Source organism: Ambystoma mexicanum, chromosome 5p (assembly GCF_040938575.1).
Source record: "Ambystoma mexicanum isolate Mex_15411 chromosome 5p, UKY_AmexF1_1, whole genome shotgun sequence".
Classification (NCBI taxonomy): domain Eukaryota; kingdom Metazoa; phylum Chordata; class Amphibia; order Caudata; family Ambystomatidae; genus Ambystoma; species Ambystoma mexicanum.
This window is the reverse complement of record NC_090930.1, coordinates 716,274,052-716,291,940: the sequence shown is the minus strand read 5'-3', so window position 1 is coordinate 716,291,940 and position 17,889 is coordinate 716,274,052. Positions and strand designations below refer to the sequence as shown.

Sequence of the window (17,889 nt, the reverse complement as noted above, 5' to 3'; positions counted from 1 at the left end):
CGCGCTGAGGGCACTTCCTCCATTTTGTGCACGCAAATCTGCATCTGGGAGCAAGATTTCCGGTCGCCAGTTAACTGCATTGCTGTAAATAAAAATGTCAGTTGTTAAAAGAGCTCCTTCCCTGACCGGGAATCGAACCCGGGCCGCAGCGGTGAGAGCGCCGAATCCTAACCACTAGACCACCAGGGACGGTGGGTGCACCCCGTTGCGTGTCGCTCAGATGGTGGCGTCCGAGTCCAAAGGCTGAGGGCCTCTGCTACAATGGGCACCAGTGCCTGCAGGTCTTCGGGGGCCGTTTCTGCTAATAAATAAATAAATAAAGAAATAAAGAAAGAAAGAAAGAAAGAAAACAAAAACACTTGTGATGGTCTGCGAAAAGGGGAGCTTAGAGATTGAAGACAGCATCACTTTGGGAACGTTTGCGCTTTCACTTCCAAGCGCTGATATTCCTGTCTTGCTCTCCTGAAAGGACAGCCTTCCTCGCTATGAGCTTTTGTGGGTCAGTGCTGAAGCTCCCCCTAGAGGCTGCCGCTGAAGATGCACACTCACAACTAACCCTCCTTAGGAGAACTGCTTCGTGGGAGAGCACGTTTATTAAAAGGCGGCAGGCCATGATTGCCTGCGAGACACAGCAGGGTTACCATGCAGAGTTCAAAGGGGGCTTTGCTTGTACAGCAAGTGCCGGAGGGCAAGAAGGGATGACATAGGAGCTGCCCTTTTTTCGGGCTCGCACACCAAGGCCTGCACCAGCCTTCGAGGCTCAGCCTGCCTCTGGACTGCCCTAGACCACCTTTACTCAAAGCACACACTCTGGTCGGGGACTCGAAGCCAGGCCCGTGGCAGTGAAAGCACCAAATCCTCACCACTAGGCCACCGGGGAAACGACTGCAGCACCCGGGAGGTTTCCGCAACCGTACTTGCAGTCAGCTGGAGGCTATTGTAATGCTGTTAAGTGAGAGACGTTTGCCGCTCGCAAGCCAATTCCATCCAACCTCCTGCAGGGGGCACTCTGGGCTGGTTTTCCACTTGTTCGCCTGCTGCTGAAACAGCAAAGATTCAATTCGAAGCCCTTTGCAGCAGCTCACCAGGATGGCCGAGTGGTTAAGGCGTTGGACTTAAGATCCAATGGACAAGTGTCCGCGTGGGTTCGAGCCCCACTCCTGGTACAGGTTTTTACTCTTCTTACCTAAATGCGGCAGCAGCTTCGCACAAGCCCTTTCCTGCTGTCTGTAGGCAGTGCCCCTACCTCAAAGCCCTGAGGCTTGAGTTCACCTGAAAAGAGCAACAAGGAATCGTTGCCCGTAGACTCTTTTCCTGGAAAACCTTTGCATTTTTGTACCATGTCCCTCGCATCCCAAGCTTAAGCCGCCAAAGTTGGCAGAGCTTGTGCAACCCCGCCAACAGCCCTACCACCCCAAAAGAAAATTGGGCAGGGATTCCCGCCTCCGCTTCCGAAACGGGCTTCCAAACGGGCGATGCCCTGACGGGTCAGCCAGTCACCGTCTAGGCCCGGTACACCCCTGTGAATAATAGAGCGTCCAACCTCAAATCAGGCTACAGGGCCCTTCAGCCCATAGAAGGAGAACCTGTCAACAAACGGGGCGAGGGCAATGCTCGGGCCCCTTGCGAAGCCTTTGCCAAGCTCCAAAGGCTGCACTTTCCCAGCAGACCACAGCTCTGTATGCAAATCAAGCAGCTACGACCCCTCCCTCCCCTGCTTTTCTCCTCCAAACCGGTACGCAACCATTTCTGCAGCCCTCTGCCCCAGGGTCCCGGGCAAGGTCTTGGTCTGATGAGGCTAGGGATGGTGGGCGAGCTCGGCTTTGGCAGGGCGACAGGACTAATATTTTCTCTACAGCTTTGGAAGAAAGAAAGCTTCCTTTTTGGGGCACAGGCCCACTTCTAGCGGCGACAGCTTCCGGTAAGGGACCATGCTGAAAAGATGCTTGGAGTTACCGCCAGGGGAGCCACGCCGCTATTGCCTGTGAGTGAAGCTACATTTGAAAGAAATATTTTTTGAGACGCAGTTGTTTGAATTTCTGTAAAAATGTCATTCAGTAAAAGCCTCTCTTCCCTGACCGGGAATCGAAACCGGGCCGCGGCGGTGAGAGCGCCGAATCCTAACCACTAGACCACCAGGGAGACCGCTGGACAGCTCGGGAAGGCCGGGCAGTGGTGTCCGAGTGCACAATGCCTGCAGGTGCCTCAAAGGCCAGTCCATTGGGGGACTGGGAAGAGAGGGGGAGGGCCGAGCAGATAGGTTCTCTCCAGCGGTGAAAAAGGAAGCTGCCTTTTTTGCGTCAAGGGCAGTCTTTCCGCAGCGACAGGAGAATGAATGGGACTCTGCCATAAACACGTTTTGCGTCGCGCTGAGGGCACTTCCTCCATTTTGTGCACGCAAATCTGCATCTGGGAGCAAGATTTCCGGTCGCCAGTTAACTGCATTGCTGTAAATAAAAATGTCAGTTGTTAAAAGAGCTCCTTCCCTGACCGGGAATCGAACCCGGGCCGCAGCGGTGAGAGCGCCGAATCCTAACCACTAGACCACCAGGGACGGTGGGTGCACCCCGTTGCGTGTCGCTCAGATGGTGGCGTCCGAGTCCAAAGGCTGAGGGCCTCTGCTACAATGGGCACCAGTGCCTGCAGGTCTTCGGGGGCCGTTTCTGCTAATAAATAAATAAATAAAGAAATAAAGAAAGAAAGAAAGAAAGAAAACAAAAACACTTGTGATGGTCTGCGAAAAGGGGAGCTTAGAGATTGAAGACAGCATCACTTTGGGAACGTTTGCGCTTTCACTTCCAAGCGCTGATATTCCTGTCTTGCTCTCCTGAAAGGACAGCCTTCCTCGCTATGAGCTTTTGTGGGTCAGTGCTGAAGCTCCCCCTAGAGGCTGCCGCTGAAGATGCACACTCACAACTAACCCTCCTTAGGAGAACTGCTTCGTGGGAGAGCACGTTTATTAAAAGGCGGCAGGCCATGATTGCCTGCGAGACACAGCAGGGTTACCATGCAGAGTTCAAAGGGGGCTTTGCTTGTACAGCAAGTGCCGGAGGGCAAGAAGGGATGACATAGGAGCTGCCCTTTTTTCGGGCTCGCACACCAAGGCCTGCACCAGCCTTCGAGGCTCAGCCTGCCTCTGGACTGCCCTAGACCACCTTTACTCAAAGCACACACTCTGGTCGGGGACTCGAAGCCAGGCCCGTGGCAGTGAAAGCACCAAATCCTCACCACTAGGCCACCGGGGAAACGACTGCAGCACCCGGGAGGTTTCCGCAACCGTACTTGCAGTCAGCTGGAGGCTATTGTAATGCTGTTAAGTGAGAGACGTTTGCCGCTCGCAAGCCAATTCCATCCAACCTCCTGCAGGGGGCACTCTGGGCTGGTTTTCCACTTGTTCGCCTGCTGCTGAAACAGCAAAGATTCAATTCGAAGCCCTTTGCAGCAGCTCACCAGGATGGCCGAGTGGTTAAGGCGTTGGACTTAAGATCCAATGGACAAGTGTCCGCGTGGGTTCGAGCCCCACTCCTGGTACAGGTTTTTACTCTTCTTACCTAAATGCGGCAGCAGCTTCGCACAAGCCCTTTCCTGCTGTCTGTAGGCAGTGCCCCTACCTCAAAGCCCTGAGGCTTGAGTTCACCTGAAAAGAGCAACAAGGAATCGTTGCCCGTAGACTCTTTTCCTGGAAAACCTTTGCATTTTTGTACCATGTCCCTCGCATCCCAAGCTTAAGCCGCCAAAGTTGGCAGAGCTTGTGCAACCCCGCCAACAGCCCTACCACCCCAAAAGAAAATTGGGCAGGGATTCCCGCCTCCGCTTCCGAAACGGGCTTCCAAACGGGCGATGCCCTGACGGGTCAGCCAGTCACCGTCTAGGCCCGGTACACCCCTGTGAATAATAGAGCGTCCAACCTCAAATCAGGCTACAGGGCCCTTCAGCCCATAGAAGGAGAACCTGTCAACAAACGGGGCGAGGGCAATGCTCGGGCCCCTTGCGAAGCCTTTGCCAAGCTCCAAAGGCTGCACTTTCCCAGCAGACCACAGCTCTGTATGCAAATCAAGCAGCTACGACCCCTCCCTCCCCTGCTTTTCTCCTCCAAACCGGTACGCAACCATTTCTGCAGCCCTCTGCCCCAGGGTCCCGGGCAAGGTCTTGGTCTGATGAGGCTAGGGATGGTGGGCGAGCTCGGCTTTGGCAGGGCGACAGGACTAATATTTTCTCTACAGCTTTGGAAGAAAGAAAGCTTCCTTTTTGGGGCACAGGCCCACTTCTAGCGGCGACAGCTTCCGGTAAGGGACCATGCTGAAAAGATGCTTGGAGTTACCGCCAGGGGAGCCACGCCGCTATTGCCTGTGAGTGAAGCTACATTTGAAAGAAATATTTTTTGAGACGCAGTTGTTTGAATTTCTGTAAAAATGTCATTCAGTAAAAGCCTCTCTTCCCTGACCGGGAATCGAACCCGGGCCGCGGCGGTGAGAGCGCCGAATCCTAACCACTAGACCACCAGGGAGACCGCTGGACAGCTCGGGAAGGCCGGGCAGTGGTGTCCGAGTGCACAATGCCTGCAGGTGCCTCAAAGGCCAGTCCATTGGGGGACTGGGAAGAGAGGGGGAGGGCCGAGCAGATAGGTTCTCTCCAGCGGTGAAAAAGGAAGCTGCCTTTTTTGCGTCAAGGGCAGTCTTTCCGCAGCGACAGGAGAATGAATGGGACTCTGCCATAAACACGTTTTGCGTCGCGCTGAGGGCACTTCCTCCATTTTGTGCACGCAAATCTGCATCTGGGAGCAAGATTTCCGGTCGCCAGTTAACTGCATTGCTGTAAATAAAAATGTCAGTTGTTAAAAGAGCTCCTTCCCTGACCGGGAATCGAACCCGGGCCGCAGCGGTGAGAGCGCCGAATCCTAACCACTAGACCACCAGGGACGGTGGGTGCACCCCGTTGCGTGTCGCTCAGATGGTGGCGTCCGAGTCCAAAGGCTGAGGGCCTCTGCTACAATGGGCACCAGTGCCTGCAGGTCTTCGGGGGCCGTTTCTGCTAATAAATAAATAAATAAAGAAATAAAGAAAGAAAGAAAGAAAGAAAACAAAAACACTTGTGATGGTCTGCGAAAAGGGGAGCTTAGAGATTGAAGACAGCATCACTTTGGGAACGTTTGCGCTTTCACTTCCAAGCGCTGATATTCCTGTCTTGCTCTCCTGAAAGGACAGCCTTCCTCGCTATGAGCTTTTGTGGGTCAGTGCTGAAGCTCCCCCTAGAGGCTGCCGCTGAAGATGCACACTCACAACTAACCCTCCTTAGGAGAACTGCTTCGTGGGAGAGCACGTTTATTAAAAGGCGGCAGGCCATGATTGCCTGCGAGACACAGCAGGGTTACCATGCAGAGTTCAAAGGGGGCTTTGCTTGTACAGCAAGTGCCGGAGGGCAAGAAGGGATGACATAGGAGCTGCCCTTTTTTCGGGCTCGCACACCAAGGCCTGCACCAGCCTTCGAGGCTCAGCCTGCCTCTGGACTGCCCTAGACCACCTTTACTCAAAGCACACACTCTGGTCGGGGACTCGAAGCCAGGCCCGTGGCAGTGAAAGCACCAAATCCTCACCACTAGGCCACCGGGGAAACGACTGCAGCACCCGGGAGGTTTCCGCAACCGTACTTGCAGTCAGCTGGAGGCTATTGTAATGCTGTTAAGTGAGAGACGTTTGCCGCTCGCAAGCCAATTCCATCCAACCTCCTGCAGGGGGCACTCTGGGCTGGTTTTCCACTTGTTCGCCTGCTGCTGAAACAGCAAAGATTCAATTCGAAGCCCTTTGCAGCAGCTCACCAGGATGGCCGAGTGGTTAAGGCGTTGGACTTAAGATCCAATGGACAAGTGTCCGCGTGGGTTCGAGCCCCACTCCTGGTACAGGTTTTTACTCTTCTTACCTAAATGCGGCAGCAGCTTCGCACAAGCCCTTTCCTGCTGTCTGTAGGCAGTGCCCCTACCTCAAAGCCCTGAGGCTTGAGTTCACCTGAAAAGAGCAACAAGGAATCGTTGCCCGTAGACTCTTTTCCTGGAAAACCTTTGCATTTTTGTACCATGTCCCTCGCATCCCAAGCTTAAGCCGCCAAAGTTGGCAGAGCTTGTGCAACCCCGCCAACAGCCCTACCACCCCAAAAGAAAATTGGGCAGGGATTCCCGCCTCCGCTTCCGAAACGGGCTTCCAAACGGGCGATGCCCTGACGGGTCAGCCAGTCACCGTCTAGGCCCGGTACACCCCTGTGAATAATAGAGCGTCCAACCTCAAATCAGGCTACAGGGCCCTTCAGCCCATAGAAGGAGAACCTGTCAACAAACGGGGCGAGGGCAATGCTCGGGCCCCTTGCGAAGCCTTTGCCAAGCTCCAAAGGCTGCACTTTCCCAGCAGACCACAGCTCTGTATGCAAATCAAGCAGCTACGACCCCTCCCTCCCCTGCTTTTCTCCTCCAAACCGGTACGCAACCATTTCTGCAGCCCTCTGCCCCAGGGTCCCGGGCAAGGTCTTGGTCTGATGAGGCTAGGGATGGTGGGCGAGCTCGGCTTTGGCAGGGCGACAGGACTAATATTTTCTCTACAGCTTTGGAAGAAAGAAAGCTTCCTTTTTGGGGCACAGGCCCACTTCTAGCGGCGACAGCTTCCGGTAAGGGACCATGCTGAAAAGATGCTTGGAGTTACCGCCAGGGGAGCCACGCCGCTATTGCCTGTGAGTGAAGCTACATTTGAAAGAAATATTTTTTGAGACGCAGTTGTTTGAATTTCTGTAAAAATGTCATTCAGTAAAAGCCTCTCTTCCCTGACCGGGAATCGAAACCGGGCCGCGGCGGTGAGAGCGCCGAATCCTAACCACTAGACCACCAGGGAGACCGCTGGACAGCTCGGGAAGGCCGGGCAGTGGTGTCCGAGTGCACAATGCCTGCAGGTGCCTCAAAGGCCAGTCCATTGGGGGACTGGGAAGAGAGGGGGAGGGCCGAGCAGATAGGTTCTCTCCAGCGGTGAAAAAGGAAGCTGCCTTTTTTGCGTCAAGGGCAGTCTTTCCGCAGCGACAGGAGAATGAATGGGACTCTGCCATAAACACGTTTTGCGTCGCGCTGAGGGCACTTCCTCCATTTTGTGCACGCAAATCTGCATCTGGGAGCAAGATTTCCGGTCGCCAGTTAACTGCATTGCTGTAAATAAAAATGTCAGTTGTTAAAAGAGCTCCTTCCCTGACCGGGAATCGAACCCGGGCCGCAGCGGTGAGAGCGCCGAATCCTAACCACTAGACCACCAGGGACGGTGGGTGCACCCCGTTGCGTGTCGCTCAGATGGTGGCGTCCGAGTCCAAAGGCTGAGGGCCTCTGCTACAATGGGCACCAGTGCCTGCAGGTCTTCGGGGGCCGTTTCTGCTAATAAATAAATAAATAAAGAAATAAAGAAAGAAAGAAAGAAAGAAAACAAAAACACTTGTGATGGTCTGCGAAAAGGGGAGCTTAGAGATTGAAGACAGCATCACTTTGGGAACGTTTGCGCTTTCACTTCCAAGCGCTGATATTCCTGTCTTGCTCTCCTGAAAGGACAGCCTTCCTCGCTATGAGCTTTTGTGGGTCAGTGCTGAAGCTCCCCCTAGAGGCTGCCGCTGAAGATGCACACTCACAACTAACCCTCCTTAGGAGAACTGCTTCGTGGGAGAGCACGTTTATTAAAAGGCGGCAGGCCATGATTGCCTGCGAGACACAGCAGGGTTACCATGCAGAGTTCAAAGGGGGCTTTGCTTGTACAGCAAGTGCCGGAGGGCAAGAAGGGATGACATAGGAGCTGCCCTTTTTTCGGGCTCGCACACCAAGGCCTGCACCAGCCTTCGAGGCTCAGCCTGCCTCTGGACTGCCCTAGACCACCTTTACTCAAAGCACACACTCTGGTCGGGGACTCGAAGCCAGGCCCGTGGCAGTGAAAGCACCAAATCCTCACCACTAGGCCACCGGGGAAACGACTGCAGCACCCGGGAGGTTTCCGCAACCGTACTTGCAGTCAGCTGGAGGCTATTGTAATGCTGTTAAGTGAGAGACGTTTGCCGCTCGCAAGCCAATTCCATCCAACCTCCTGCAGGGGGCACTCTGGGCTGGTTTTCCACTTGTTCGCCTGCTGCTGAAACAGCAAAGATTCAATTCGAAGCCCTTTGCAGCAGCTCACCAGGATGGCCGAGTGGTTAAGGCGTTGGACTTAAGATCCAATGGACAAGTGTCCGCGTGGGTTCGAGCCCCACTCCTGGTACAGGTTTTTACTCTTCTTACCTAAATGCGGCAGCAGCTTCGCACAAGCCCTTTCCTGCTGTCTGTAGGCAGTGCCCCTACCTCAAAGCCCTGAGGCTTGAGTTCACCTGAAAAGAGCAACAAGGAATCGTTGCCCGTAGACTCTTTTCCTGGAAAACCTTTGCATTTTTGTACCATGTCCCTCGCATCCCAAGCTTAAGCCGCCAAAGTTGGCAGAGCTTGTGCAACCCCGCCAACAGCCCTACCACCCCAAAAGAAAATTGGGCAGGGATTCCCGCCTCCGCTTCCTCACGGCTTCCGAAACGGGCTTCCAAACGGGCGATGCCCTGACGGGTCAGCCAGTCACCGTCTAGGCCCGGTACACCCCTGTGAATAATAGAGCGTCCAACCTCAAATCAGGCTACAGGGCCCTTCAGCCCATAGAAGGAGAACCTGTCAACAAACGGGGCGAGGGCAATGCTCGGGCCCCTTGCGAAGCCTTTGCCAAGCTCCAAAGGCTGCACTTTCCCAGCAGACCACAGCTCTGTATGCAAATCAAGCAGCTACGACCCCTCCCTCCCCTGCTTTTCTCCTCCAAACCGGTACGCAACCATTTCTGCAGCCCTCTGCCCCAGGGTCCCGGGCAAGGTCTTGGTCTGATGAGGCTAGGGATGGTGGGCGAGCTCGGCTTTGGCAGGGCGACAGGACTAATATTTTCTCTACAGCTTTGGAAGAAAGAAAGCTTCCTTTTTGGGGCACAGGCCCACTTCTAGCGGCGACAGCTTCCGGTAAGGGACCATGCTGAAAAGATGCTTGGAGTTACCGCCAGGGGAGCCACGCCGCTATTGCCTGTGAGTGAAGCTACATTTGAAAGAAATATTTTTTGAGACGCAGTTGTTTGAATTTCTGTAAAAATGTCATTCAGTAAAAGCCTCTCTTCCCTGACCGGGAATCGAACCCGGGCCGCGGCGGTGAGAGCGCCGAATCCTAACCACTAGACCACCAGGGAGACCGCTGGACAGCTCGGGAAGGCCGGGCAGTGGTGTCCGAGTGCACAATGCCTGCAGGTGCCTCAAAGGCCAGTCCATTGGGGGACTGGGAAGAGAGGGGGAGGGCCGAGCAGATAGGTTCTCTCCAGCGGTGAAAAAGGAAGCTGCCTTTTTTGCGTCAAGGGCAGTCTTTCCGCAGCGACAGGAGAATGAATGGGACTCTGCCATAAACACGTTTTGCGTCGCGCTGAGGGCACTTCCTCCATTTTGTGCACGCAAATCTGCATCTGGGAGCAAGATTTCCGGTCGCCAGTTAACTGCATTGCTGTAAATAAAAATGTCAGTTGTTAAAAGAGCTCCTTCCCTGACCGGGAATCGAACCCGGGCCGCAGCGGTGAGAGCGCCGAATCCTAACCACTAGACCACCAGGGACGGTGGGTGCACCCCGTTGCGTGTCGCTCAGATGGTGGCGTCCGAGTCCAAAGGCTGAGGGCCTCTGCTACAATGGGCACCAGTGCCTGCAGGTCTTCGGGGGCCGTTTCTGCTAATAAATAAATAAATAAAGAAATAAAGAAAGAAAGAAAGAAAGAAAACAAAAACACTTGTGATGGTCTGCGAAAAGGGGAGCTTAGAGATTGAAGACAGCATCACTTTGGGAACGTTTGCGCTTTCACTTCCAAGCGCTGATATTCCTGTCTTGCTCTCCTGAAAGGACAGCCTTCCTCGCTATGAGCTTTTGTGGGTCAGTGCTGAAGCTCCCCCTAGAGGCTGCCGCTGAAGATGCACACTCACAACTAACCCTCCTTAGGAGAACTGCTTCGTGGGAGAGCACGTTTATTAAAAGGCGGCAGGCCATGATTGCCTGCGAGACACAGCAGGGTTACCATGCAGAGTTCAAAGGGGGCTTTGCTTGTACAGCAAGTGCCGGAGGGCAAGAAGGGATGACATAGGAGCTGCCCTTTTTTCGGGCTCGCACACCAAGGCCTGCACCAGCCTTCGAGGCTCAGCCTGCCTCTGGACTGCCCTAGACCACCTTTACTCAAAGCACACACTCTGGTCGGGGACTCGAAGCCAGGCCCGTGGCAGTGAAAGCACCAAATCCTCACCACTAGGCCACCGGGGAAACGACTGCAGCACCCGGGAGGTTTCCGCAACCGTACTTGCAGTCAGCTGGAGGCTATTGTAATGCTGTTAAGTGAGAGACGTTTGCCGCTCGCAAGCCAATTCCATCCAACCTCCTGCAGGGGGCACTCTGGGCTGGTTTTCCACTTGTTCGCCTGCTGCTGAAACAGCAAAGATTCAATTCGAAGCCCTTTGCAGCAGCTCACCAGGATGGCCGAGTGGTTAAGGCGTTGGACTTAAGATCCAATGGACAAGTGTCCGCGTGGGTTCGAGCCCCACTCCTGGTACAGGTTTTTACTCTTCTTACCTAAATGCGGCAGCAGCTTCGCACAAGCCCTTTCCTGCTGTCTGTAGGCAGTGCCCCTACCTCAAAGCCCTGAGGCTTGAGTTCACCTGAAAAGAGCAACAAGGAATCGTTGCCCGTAGACTCTTTTCCTGGAAAACCTTTGCATTTTTGTACCATGTCCCTCGCATCCCAAGCTTAAGCCGCCAAAGTTGGCAGAGCTTGTGCAACCCCGCCAACAGCCCTACCACCCCAAAAGAAAATTGGGCAGGGATTCCCGCCTCCGCTTCCGAAACGGGCTTCCAAACGGGCGATGCCCTGACGGGTCAGCCAGTCACCGTCTAGGCCCGGTACACCCCTGTGAATAATAGAGCGTCCAACCTCAAATCAGGCTACAGGGCCCTTCAGCCCATAGAAGGAGAACCTGTCAACAAACGGGGCGAGGGCAATGCTCGGGCCCCTTGCGAAGCCTTTGCCAAGCTCCAAAGGCTGCACTTTCCCAGCAGACCACAGCTCTGTATGCAAATCAAGCAGCTACGACCCCTCCCTCCCCTGCTTTTCTCCTCCAAACCGGTACGCAACCATTTCTGCAGCCCTCTGCCCCAGGGTCCCGGGCAAGGTCTTGGTCTGATGAGGCTAGGGATGGTGGGCGAGCTCGGCTTTGGCAGGGCGACAGGACTAATATTTTCTCTACAGCTTTGGAAGAAAGAAAGCTTCCTTTTTGGGGCACAGGCCCACTTCTAGCGGCGACAGCTTCCGGTAAGGGACCATGCTGAAAAGATGCTTGGAGTTACCGCCAGGGGAGCCACGCCGCTATTGCCTGTGAGTGAAGCTACATTTGAAAGAAATATTTTTTGAGACGCAGTTGTTTGAATTTCTGTAAAAATGTCATTCAGTAAAAGCCTCTCTTCCCTGACCGGGAATCGAACCCGGGCCACGGCGGTGAGAGCGCCGAATCCTAACCACTAGACCACCAGGGAGACCGCTGGACAGCTCGGGAAGGCCGGGCAGTGGTGTCCGAGTGCACAATGCCTGCAGGTGCCTCAAAGGCCAGTCCATTGGGGGACTGGGAAGAGAGGGGGAGGGCCGAGCAGATAGGTTCTCTCCAGCGGTGAAAAAGGAAGCTGCCTTTTTTGCGTCAAGGGCAGTCTTTCCGCAGCGACAGGAGAATGAATGGGACTCTGCCATAAACACGTTTTGCGTCGCGCTGAGGGCACTTCCTCCATTTTGTGCACGCAAATCTGCATCTGGGAGCAAGATTTCCGGTCGCCAGTTAACTGCATTGCTGTAAATAAAAATGTCAGTTGTTAAAAGAGCTCCTTCCCTGACCGGGAATCGAACCCGGGCCGCGGCGGTGAGAGCCCCGAATCCTAACCACTAGACCACCAGGGACGGTGGGTGCACCCCGTTGCGTGTCGCTCAGATGGTGGCGTCCGAGTCCAAAGGCTGAGGGCCTCTGCTACAATGGGCACCAGTGCCTGCAGGTCTTCGGGGGCCGTTTCTGCTAATAAATAAAGAAATAAAGAAAGAAAGAAAGAAAGAAAGAAAACAAAAACACTTGTGATGGTCTGCGAAAAGGGGAGCTTAGAGATTGAAGACAGCATCACTTTGGGAACGTTTGCGCTTTCACTTCCAAGCGCTGATATTCCTGTCTTGCTCTCCTGAAAGGACAGCCTTCCTCGCTATGAGCTTTTGTGGGTCAGTGCTGAAGCTCCCCCTAGAGGCTGCCGCTGAAGATGCACACTCACAACTAACCCTCCTTAGGAGAACTGCTTCGTGGGAGAGCACGTTTATTAAAAGGCGGCAGGCCATGATTGCCTGCGAGACACAGCAGGGTTACCATGCAGAGTTCAAAGGGGGCTTTGCTTGTACAGCAAGTGCCGGAGGGCAAGAAGGGATGACATAGGAGCTGCCCTTTTTTCGGGCTCGCACACCAAGGCCTGCACCAGCCTTCGAGGCTCAGCCTGCCTCTGGACTGCCCTAGACCACCTTTACTCAAAGCACACACTCTGGTCGGGGACTCGAAGCCAGGCCCGTGGCAGTGAAAGCACCAAATCCTCACCACTAGGCCACCGGGGAAACGACTGCAGCACCCGGGAGGTTTCCGCAACCGTACTTGCAGTCAGCTGGAGGCTATTGTAATGCTGTTAAGTGAGAGACGTTTGCCGCTCGCAAGCCAATTCCATCCAACCTCCTGCAGGGGGCACTCTGGGCTGGTTTTCCACTTGTTCGCCTGCTGCTGAAACAGCAAAGATTCAATTCGAAGCCCTTTGCAGCAGCTCACCAGGATGGCCGAGTGGTTAAGGCGTTGGACTTAAGATCCAATGGACAAGTGTCCGCGTGGGTTCGAGCCCCACTCCTGGTACAGGTTTTTACTCTTCTTACCTAAATGCGGCAGCAGCTTCGCACAAGCCCTTTCCTGCTGTCTGTAGGCAGTGCCCCTACCTCAAAGCCCTGAGGCTTGAGTTCACCTGAAAAGAGCAACAAGGAATCGTTGCCCGTAGACTCTTTTCCTGGAAAACCTTTGCATTTTTGTACCATGTCCCTCGCATCCCAAGCTTAAGCCGCCAAAGTTGGCAGAGCTTGTGCAACCCCGCCAACAGCCCTACCACCCCAAAAGAAAATTGGGCAGGGATTCCCGCCTCCGCTTCCGAAACGGGCTTCCAAACGGGCGATGCCCTGACGGGTCAGCCAGTCACCGTCTAGGCCCGGTACACCCCTGTGAATAATAGAGCGTCCAACCTCAAATCAGGCTACAGGGCCCTTCAGCCCATAGAAGGAGAACCTGTCAACAAACGGGGCGAGGGCAATGCTCGGGCCCCTTGCGAAGCCTTTGCCAAGCTCCAAAGGCTGCACTTTCCCAGCAGACCACAGCTCTGTATGCAAATCAAGCAGCTACGACCCCTCCCTCCCCTGCTTTTCTCCTCCAAACCGGTACGCAACCATTTCTGCAGCCCTCTGCCCCAGGGTCCCGGGCAAGGTCTTGGTCTGATGAGGCTAGGGATGGTGGGCGAGCTCGGCTTTGGCAGGGCGACAGGACTAATATTTTCTCTACAGCTTTGGAAGAAAGAAAGCTTCCTTTTTGGGGCACAGGCCCACTTCTAGCGGCGACAGCTTCCGGTAAGGGACCATGCTGAAAAGATGCTTGGAGTTACCGCCAGGGGAGCCACGCCGCTATTGCCTGTGAGTGAAGCTACATTTGAAAGAAATATTTTTTGAGACGCAGTTGTTTGAATTTCTGTAAAAATGTCATTCAGTAAAAGCCTCTCTTCCCTGACCGGGAATCGAACCCGGGCCGCGGCGGTGAGAGCGCCGAATCCTAACCACTAGACCACCAGGGAGACCGCTGGACAGCTCGGGAAGGCCGGGCAGTGGTGTCCGAGTGCACAATGCCTGCAGGTGCCTCAAAGGCCAGTCCATTGGGGGACTGGGAAGAGAGGGGGAGGGCCGAGCAGATAGGTTCTCTCCAGCGGTGAAAAAGGAAGCTGCCTTTTTTGCGTCAAGGGCAGTCTTTCCGCAGCGACAGGAGAATGAATGGGACTCTGCCATAAACACGTTTTGCGTCGCGCTGAGGGCACTTCCTCCATTTTGTGCACGCAAATCTGCATCTGGGAGCAAGATTTCCGGTCGCCAGTTAACTGCATTGCTGTAAATAAAAATGTCAGTTGTTAAAAGAGCTCCTTCCCTGACCGGGAATCGAACCCGGGCCGCAGCGGTGAGAGCGCCGAATCCTAACCACTAGACCACCAGGGACGGTGGGTGCACCCCGTTGCGTGTCGCTCAGATGGTGGCGTCCGAGTCCAAAGGCTGAGGGCCTCTGCTACAATGGGCACCAGTGCCTGCAGGTCTTCGGGGGCCGTTTCTGCTAATAAATAAATAAATAAAGAAATAAAGAAAGAAAGAAAGAAAGAAAACAAAAACACTTGTGATGGTCTGCGAAAAGGGGAGCTTAGAGATTGAAGACAGCATCACTTTGGGAACGTTTGCGCTTTCACTTCCAAGCGCTGATATTCCTGTCTTGCTCTCCTGAAAGGACAGCCTTCCTCGCTATGAGCTTTTGTGGGTCAGTGCTGAAGCTCCCCCTAGAGGCTGCCGCTGAAGATGCACACTCACAACTAACCCTCCTTAGGAGAACTGCTTCGTGGGAGAGCACGTTTATTAAAAGGCGGCAGGCCATGATTGCCTGCGAGACACAGCAGGGTTACCATGCAGAGTTCAAAGGGGGCTTTGCTTGTACAGCAAGTGCCGGAGGGCAAGAAGGGATGACATAGGAGCTGCCCTTTTTTCGGGCTCGCACACCAAGGCCTGCACCAGCCTTCGAGGCTCAGCCTGCCTCTGGACTGCCCTAGACCACCTTTACTCAAAGCACACACTCTGGTCGGGGACTCGAAGCCAGGCCCGTGGCAGTGAAAGCACCAAATCCTCACCACTAGGCCACCGGGGAAACGACTGCAGCACCCGGGAGGTTTCCGCAACCGTACTTGCAGTCAGCTGGAGGCTATTGTAATGCTGTTAAGTGAGAGACGTTTGCCGCTCGCAAGCCAATTCCATCCAACCTCCTGCAGGGGGCACTCTGGGCTGGTTTTCCACTTGTTCGCCTGCTGCTGAAACAGCAAAGATTCAATTCGAAGCCCTTTGCAGCAGCTCACCAGGATGGCCGAGTGGTTAAGGCGTTGGACTTAAGATCCAATGGACAAGTGTCCGCGTGGGTTCGAGCCCCACTCCTGGTACAGGTTTTTACTCTTCTTACCTAAATGCGGCAGCAGCTTCGCACAAGCCCTTTCCTGCTGTCTGTAGGCAGTGCCCCTACCTCAAAGCCCTGAGGCTTGAGTTCACCTGAAAAGAGCAACAAGGAATCGTTGCCCGTAGACTCTTTTCCTGGAAAACCTTTGCATTTTTGTACCATGTCCCTCGCATCCCAAGCTTAAGCCGCCAAAGTTGGCAGAGCTTGTGCAACCCCGCCAACAGCCCTACCACCCCAAAAGAAAATTGGGCAGGGATTCCCGCCTCCGCTTCCGAAACGGGCTTCCAAACGGGCGATGCCCTGACGGGTCAGCCAGTCACCGTCTAGGCCCGGTACACCCCTGTGAATAATAGAGCGTCCAACCTCAAATCAGGCTACAGGGCCCTTCAGCCCATAGAAGGAGAACCTGTCAACAAACGGGGCGAGGGCAATGCTCGGGCCCCTTGCGAAGCCTTTGCCAAGCTCCAAAGGCTGCACTTTCCCAGCAGACCACAGCTCTGTATGCAAATCAAGCAGCTACGACCCCTCCCTCCCCTGCTTTTCTCCTCCAAACCGGTACGCAACCATTTCTGCAGCCCTCTGCCCCAGGGTCCCGGGCAAGGTCTTGGTCTGATGAGGCTAGGGATGGTGGGCGAGCTCGGCTTTGGCAGGGCGACAGGACTAATATTTTCTCTACAGCTTTGGAAGAAAGAAAGCTTCCTTTTTGGGGCACAGGCCCACTTCTAGCGGCGACAGCTTCCGGTAAGGGACCATGCTGAAAAGATGCTTGGAGTTACCGCCAGGGGAGCCACGCCGCTATTGCCTGTGAGTGAAGCTACATTTGAAAGAAATATTTTTTGAGACGCAGTTGTTTGAATTTCTGTAAAAATGTCATTCAGTAAAAGCCTCTCTTCCCTGACCGGGAATCGAAACCGGGCCGCGGCGGTGAGAGCGCCGAATCCTAACCACTAGACCACCAGGGAGACCGCTGGACAGCTCGGGAAGGCCGGGCAGTGGTGTCCGAGTGCACAATGCCTGCAGGTGCCTCAAAGGCCAGTCCATTGGGGGACTGGGAAGAGAGGGGGAGGGCCGAGCAGATAGGTTCTCTCCAGCGGTGAAAAAGGAAGCTGCCTTTTTTGCGTCAAGGGCAGTCTTTCCGCAGCGACAGGAGAATGAATGGGACTCTGCCATAAACACGTTTTGCGTCGCGCTGAGGGCACTTCCTCCATTTTGTGCACGCAAATCTGCATCTGGGAGCAAGATTTCCGGTCGCCAGTTAACTGCATTGCTGTAAATAAAAATGTCAGTTGTTAAAAGAGCTCCTTCCCTGACCGGGAATCGAACCCGGGCCGCAGCGGTGAGAGCGCCGAATCCTAACCACTAGACCACCAGGGACGGTGGGTGCACCCCGTTGCGTGTCGCTCAGATGGTGGCGTCCGAGTCCAAAGGCTGAGGGCCTCTGCTACAATGGGCACCAGTGCCTGCAGGTCTTCGGGGGCCGTTTCTGCTAATAAATAAATAAATAAAGAAATAAAGAAAGAAAGAAAGAAAGAAAACAAAAACACTTGTGATGGTCTGCGAAAAGGGGAGCTTAGAGATTGAAGACAGCATCACTTTGGGAACGTTTGCGCTTTCACTTCCAAGCGCTGATATTCCTGTCTTGCTCTCCTGAAAGGACAGCCTTCCTCGCTATGAGCTTTTGTGGGTCAGTGCTGAAGCTCCCCCTAGAGGCTGCCGCTGAAGATGCACACTCACAACTAACCCTCCTTAGGAGAACTGCTTCGTGGGAGAGCACGTTTATTAAAAGGCGGCAGGCCATGATTGCCTGCGAGACACAGCAGGGTTACCATGCAGAGTTCAAAGGGGGCTTTGCTTGTACAGCAAGTGCCGGAGGGCAAGAAGGGATGACATAGGAGCTGCCCTTTTTTCGGGCTCGCACACCAAGGCCTGCACCAGCCTTCGAGGCTCAGCCTGCCTCTGGACTGCCCTAGACCACCTTTACTCAAAGCACACACTCTGGTCGGGGACTCGAAGCCAGGCCCGTGGCAGTGAAAGCACCAAATCCTCACCACTAGGCCACCGGGGAAACGACTGCAGCACCCGGGAGGTTTCCGCAACCGTACTTGCAGTCAGCTGGAGGCTATTGTAATGCTGTTAAGTGAGAGACGTTTGCCGCTCGCAAGCCAATTCCATCCAACCTCCTGCAGGGGGCACTCTGGGCTGGTTTTCCACTTGTTCGCCTGCTGCTGAAACAGCAAAGATTCAATTCGAAGCCCTTTGCAGCAGCTCACCAGGATGGCCGAGTGGTTAAGGCGTTGGACTTAAGATCCAATGGACAAGTGTCCGCGTGGGTTCGAGCCCCACTCCTGGTACAGGTTTTTACTCTTCTTACCTAAATGCGGCAGCAGCTTCGCACAAGCCCTTTCCTGCTGTCTGTAGGCAGTGCCCCTACCTCAAAGCCCTGAGGCTTGAGTTCACCTGAAAAGAGCAACAAGGAATCGTTGCCCGTAGACTCTTTTCCTGGAAAACCTTT

The 17,889-nt window shown here is 54.5% G+C and overlaps 23 non-coding genes across 23 annotated transcripts; 8 read left to right on the top strand and 15 right to left on the bottom strand.

Annotated features, from left to right (window-relative positions):
* Positions 1-117: 117 nt before the first annotated feature.
* On the bottom strand, positions 118-189 carry TRNAE-CUC (transfer RNA glutamic acid (anticodon CUC)). The gene has a single exon. It is a non-coding gene; the product is annotated as a tRNA-Glu (tRNA).
* Positions 190-1,083: 894 nt separating this feature from the next.
* TRNAL-UAA (transfer RNA leucine (anticodon UAA)) lies at positions 1,084-1,166 on the top strand. Its single transcript has one exon. It is a non-coding gene; the product is annotated as a tRNA-Leu (tRNA).
* Positions 1,167-2,070: 904 nt separating this feature from the next.
* Positions 2,071-2,142, bottom strand: TRNAE-CUC (transfer RNA glutamic acid (anticodon CUC)). The gene has a single exon. It is a non-coding gene; the product is annotated as a tRNA-Glu (tRNA).
* A 340-nt stretch (positions 2,143-2,482) lies between these two features.
* On the bottom strand, positions 2,483-2,554 carry TRNAE-CUC (transfer RNA glutamic acid (anticodon CUC)). The gene has a single exon. It is a non-coding gene; the product is annotated as a tRNA-Glu (tRNA).
* Positions 2,555-3,448: 894 nt separating this feature from the next.
* On the top strand, positions 3,449-3,531 carry TRNAL-UAA (transfer RNA leucine (anticodon UAA)). Its single transcript has one exon. It is a non-coding gene; the product is annotated as a tRNA-Leu (tRNA).
* A 904-nt stretch (positions 3,532-4,435) lies between these two features.
* TRNAE-CUC (transfer RNA glutamic acid (anticodon CUC)) lies at positions 4,436-4,507 on the bottom strand. The gene has a single exon. It is a non-coding gene; the product is annotated as a tRNA-Glu (tRNA).
* A 340-nt stretch (positions 4,508-4,847) lies between these two features.
* Positions 4,848-4,919, bottom strand: TRNAE-CUC (transfer RNA glutamic acid (anticodon CUC)). Its single transcript has one exon. It is a non-coding gene; the product is annotated as a tRNA-Glu (tRNA).
* Positions 4,920-5,813: 894 nt separating this feature from the next.
* Positions 5,814-5,896, top strand: TRNAL-UAA (transfer RNA leucine (anticodon UAA)). The gene has a single exon. It is a non-coding gene; the product is annotated as a tRNA-Leu (tRNA).
* A 904-nt stretch (positions 5,897-6,800) lies between these two features.
* On the bottom strand, positions 6,801-6,872 carry TRNAE-CUC (transfer RNA glutamic acid (anticodon CUC)). The gene has a single exon. It is a non-coding gene; the product is annotated as a tRNA-Glu (tRNA).
* Positions 6,873-7,212: 340 nt separating this feature from the next.
* TRNAE-CUC (transfer RNA glutamic acid (anticodon CUC)) lies at positions 7,213-7,284 on the bottom strand. Its single transcript has one exon. It is a non-coding gene; the product is annotated as a tRNA-Glu (tRNA).
* An 894-nt stretch (positions 7,285-8,178) lies between these two features.
* Positions 8,179-8,261, top strand: TRNAL-UAA (transfer RNA leucine (anticodon UAA)). The gene has a single exon. It is a non-coding gene; the product is annotated as a tRNA-Leu (tRNA).
* Positions 8,262-9,176: 915 nt separating this feature from the next.
* On the bottom strand, positions 9,177-9,248 carry TRNAE-CUC (transfer RNA glutamic acid (anticodon CUC)). The gene has a single exon. It is a non-coding gene; the product is annotated as a tRNA-Glu (tRNA).
* Positions 9,249-9,588: 340 nt separating this feature from the next.
* Positions 9,589-9,660, bottom strand: TRNAE-CUC (transfer RNA glutamic acid (anticodon CUC)). The gene has a single exon. It is a non-coding gene; the product is annotated as a tRNA-Glu (tRNA).
* An 894-nt stretch (positions 9,661-10,554) lies between these two features.
* TRNAL-UAA (transfer RNA leucine (anticodon UAA)) lies at positions 10,555-10,637 on the top strand. The gene has a single exon. It is a non-coding gene; the product is annotated as a tRNA-Leu (tRNA).
* Positions 10,638-11,541: 904 nt separating this feature from the next.
* On the bottom strand, positions 11,542-11,613 carry TRNAE-CUC (transfer RNA glutamic acid (anticodon CUC)). Its single transcript has one exon. It is a non-coding gene; the product is annotated as a tRNA-Glu (tRNA).
* A 340-nt stretch (positions 11,614-11,953) lies between these two features.
* Positions 11,954-12,025, bottom strand: TRNAE-CUC (transfer RNA glutamic acid (anticodon CUC)). The gene has a single exon. It is a non-coding gene; the product is annotated as a tRNA-Glu (tRNA).
* Positions 12,026-12,915: 890 nt separating this feature from the next.
* On the top strand, positions 12,916-12,998 carry TRNAL-UAA (transfer RNA leucine (anticodon UAA)). Its single transcript has one exon. It is a non-coding gene; the product is annotated as a tRNA-Leu (tRNA).
* Positions 12,999-13,902: 904 nt separating this feature from the next.
* On the bottom strand, positions 13,903-13,974 carry TRNAE-CUC (transfer RNA glutamic acid (anticodon CUC)). Its single transcript has one exon. It is a non-coding gene; the product is annotated as a tRNA-Glu (tRNA).
* A 340-nt stretch (positions 13,975-14,314) lies between these two features.
* TRNAE-CUC (transfer RNA glutamic acid (anticodon CUC)) lies at positions 14,315-14,386 on the bottom strand. Its single transcript has one exon. It is a non-coding gene; the product is annotated as a tRNA-Glu (tRNA).
* An 894-nt stretch (positions 14,387-15,280) lies between these two features.
* On the top strand, positions 15,281-15,363 carry TRNAL-UAA (transfer RNA leucine (anticodon UAA)). Its single transcript has one exon. It is a non-coding gene; the product is annotated as a tRNA-Leu (tRNA).
* A 904-nt stretch (positions 15,364-16,267) lies between these two features.
* On the bottom strand, positions 16,268-16,339 carry TRNAE-CUC (transfer RNA glutamic acid (anticodon CUC)). Its single transcript has one exon. It is a non-coding gene; the product is annotated as a tRNA-Glu (tRNA).
* A 340-nt stretch (positions 16,340-16,679) lies between these two features.
* Positions 16,680-16,751, bottom strand: TRNAE-CUC (transfer RNA glutamic acid (anticodon CUC)). The gene has a single exon. It is a non-coding gene; the product is annotated as a tRNA-Glu (tRNA).
* Positions 16,752-17,645: 894 nt separating this feature from the next.
* Positions 17,646-17,728, top strand: TRNAL-UAA (transfer RNA leucine (anticodon UAA)). Its single transcript has one exon. It is a non-coding gene; the product is annotated as a tRNA-Leu (tRNA).
* The last annotated feature ends 161 nt before the right edge of the window (positions 17,729-17,889 follow it).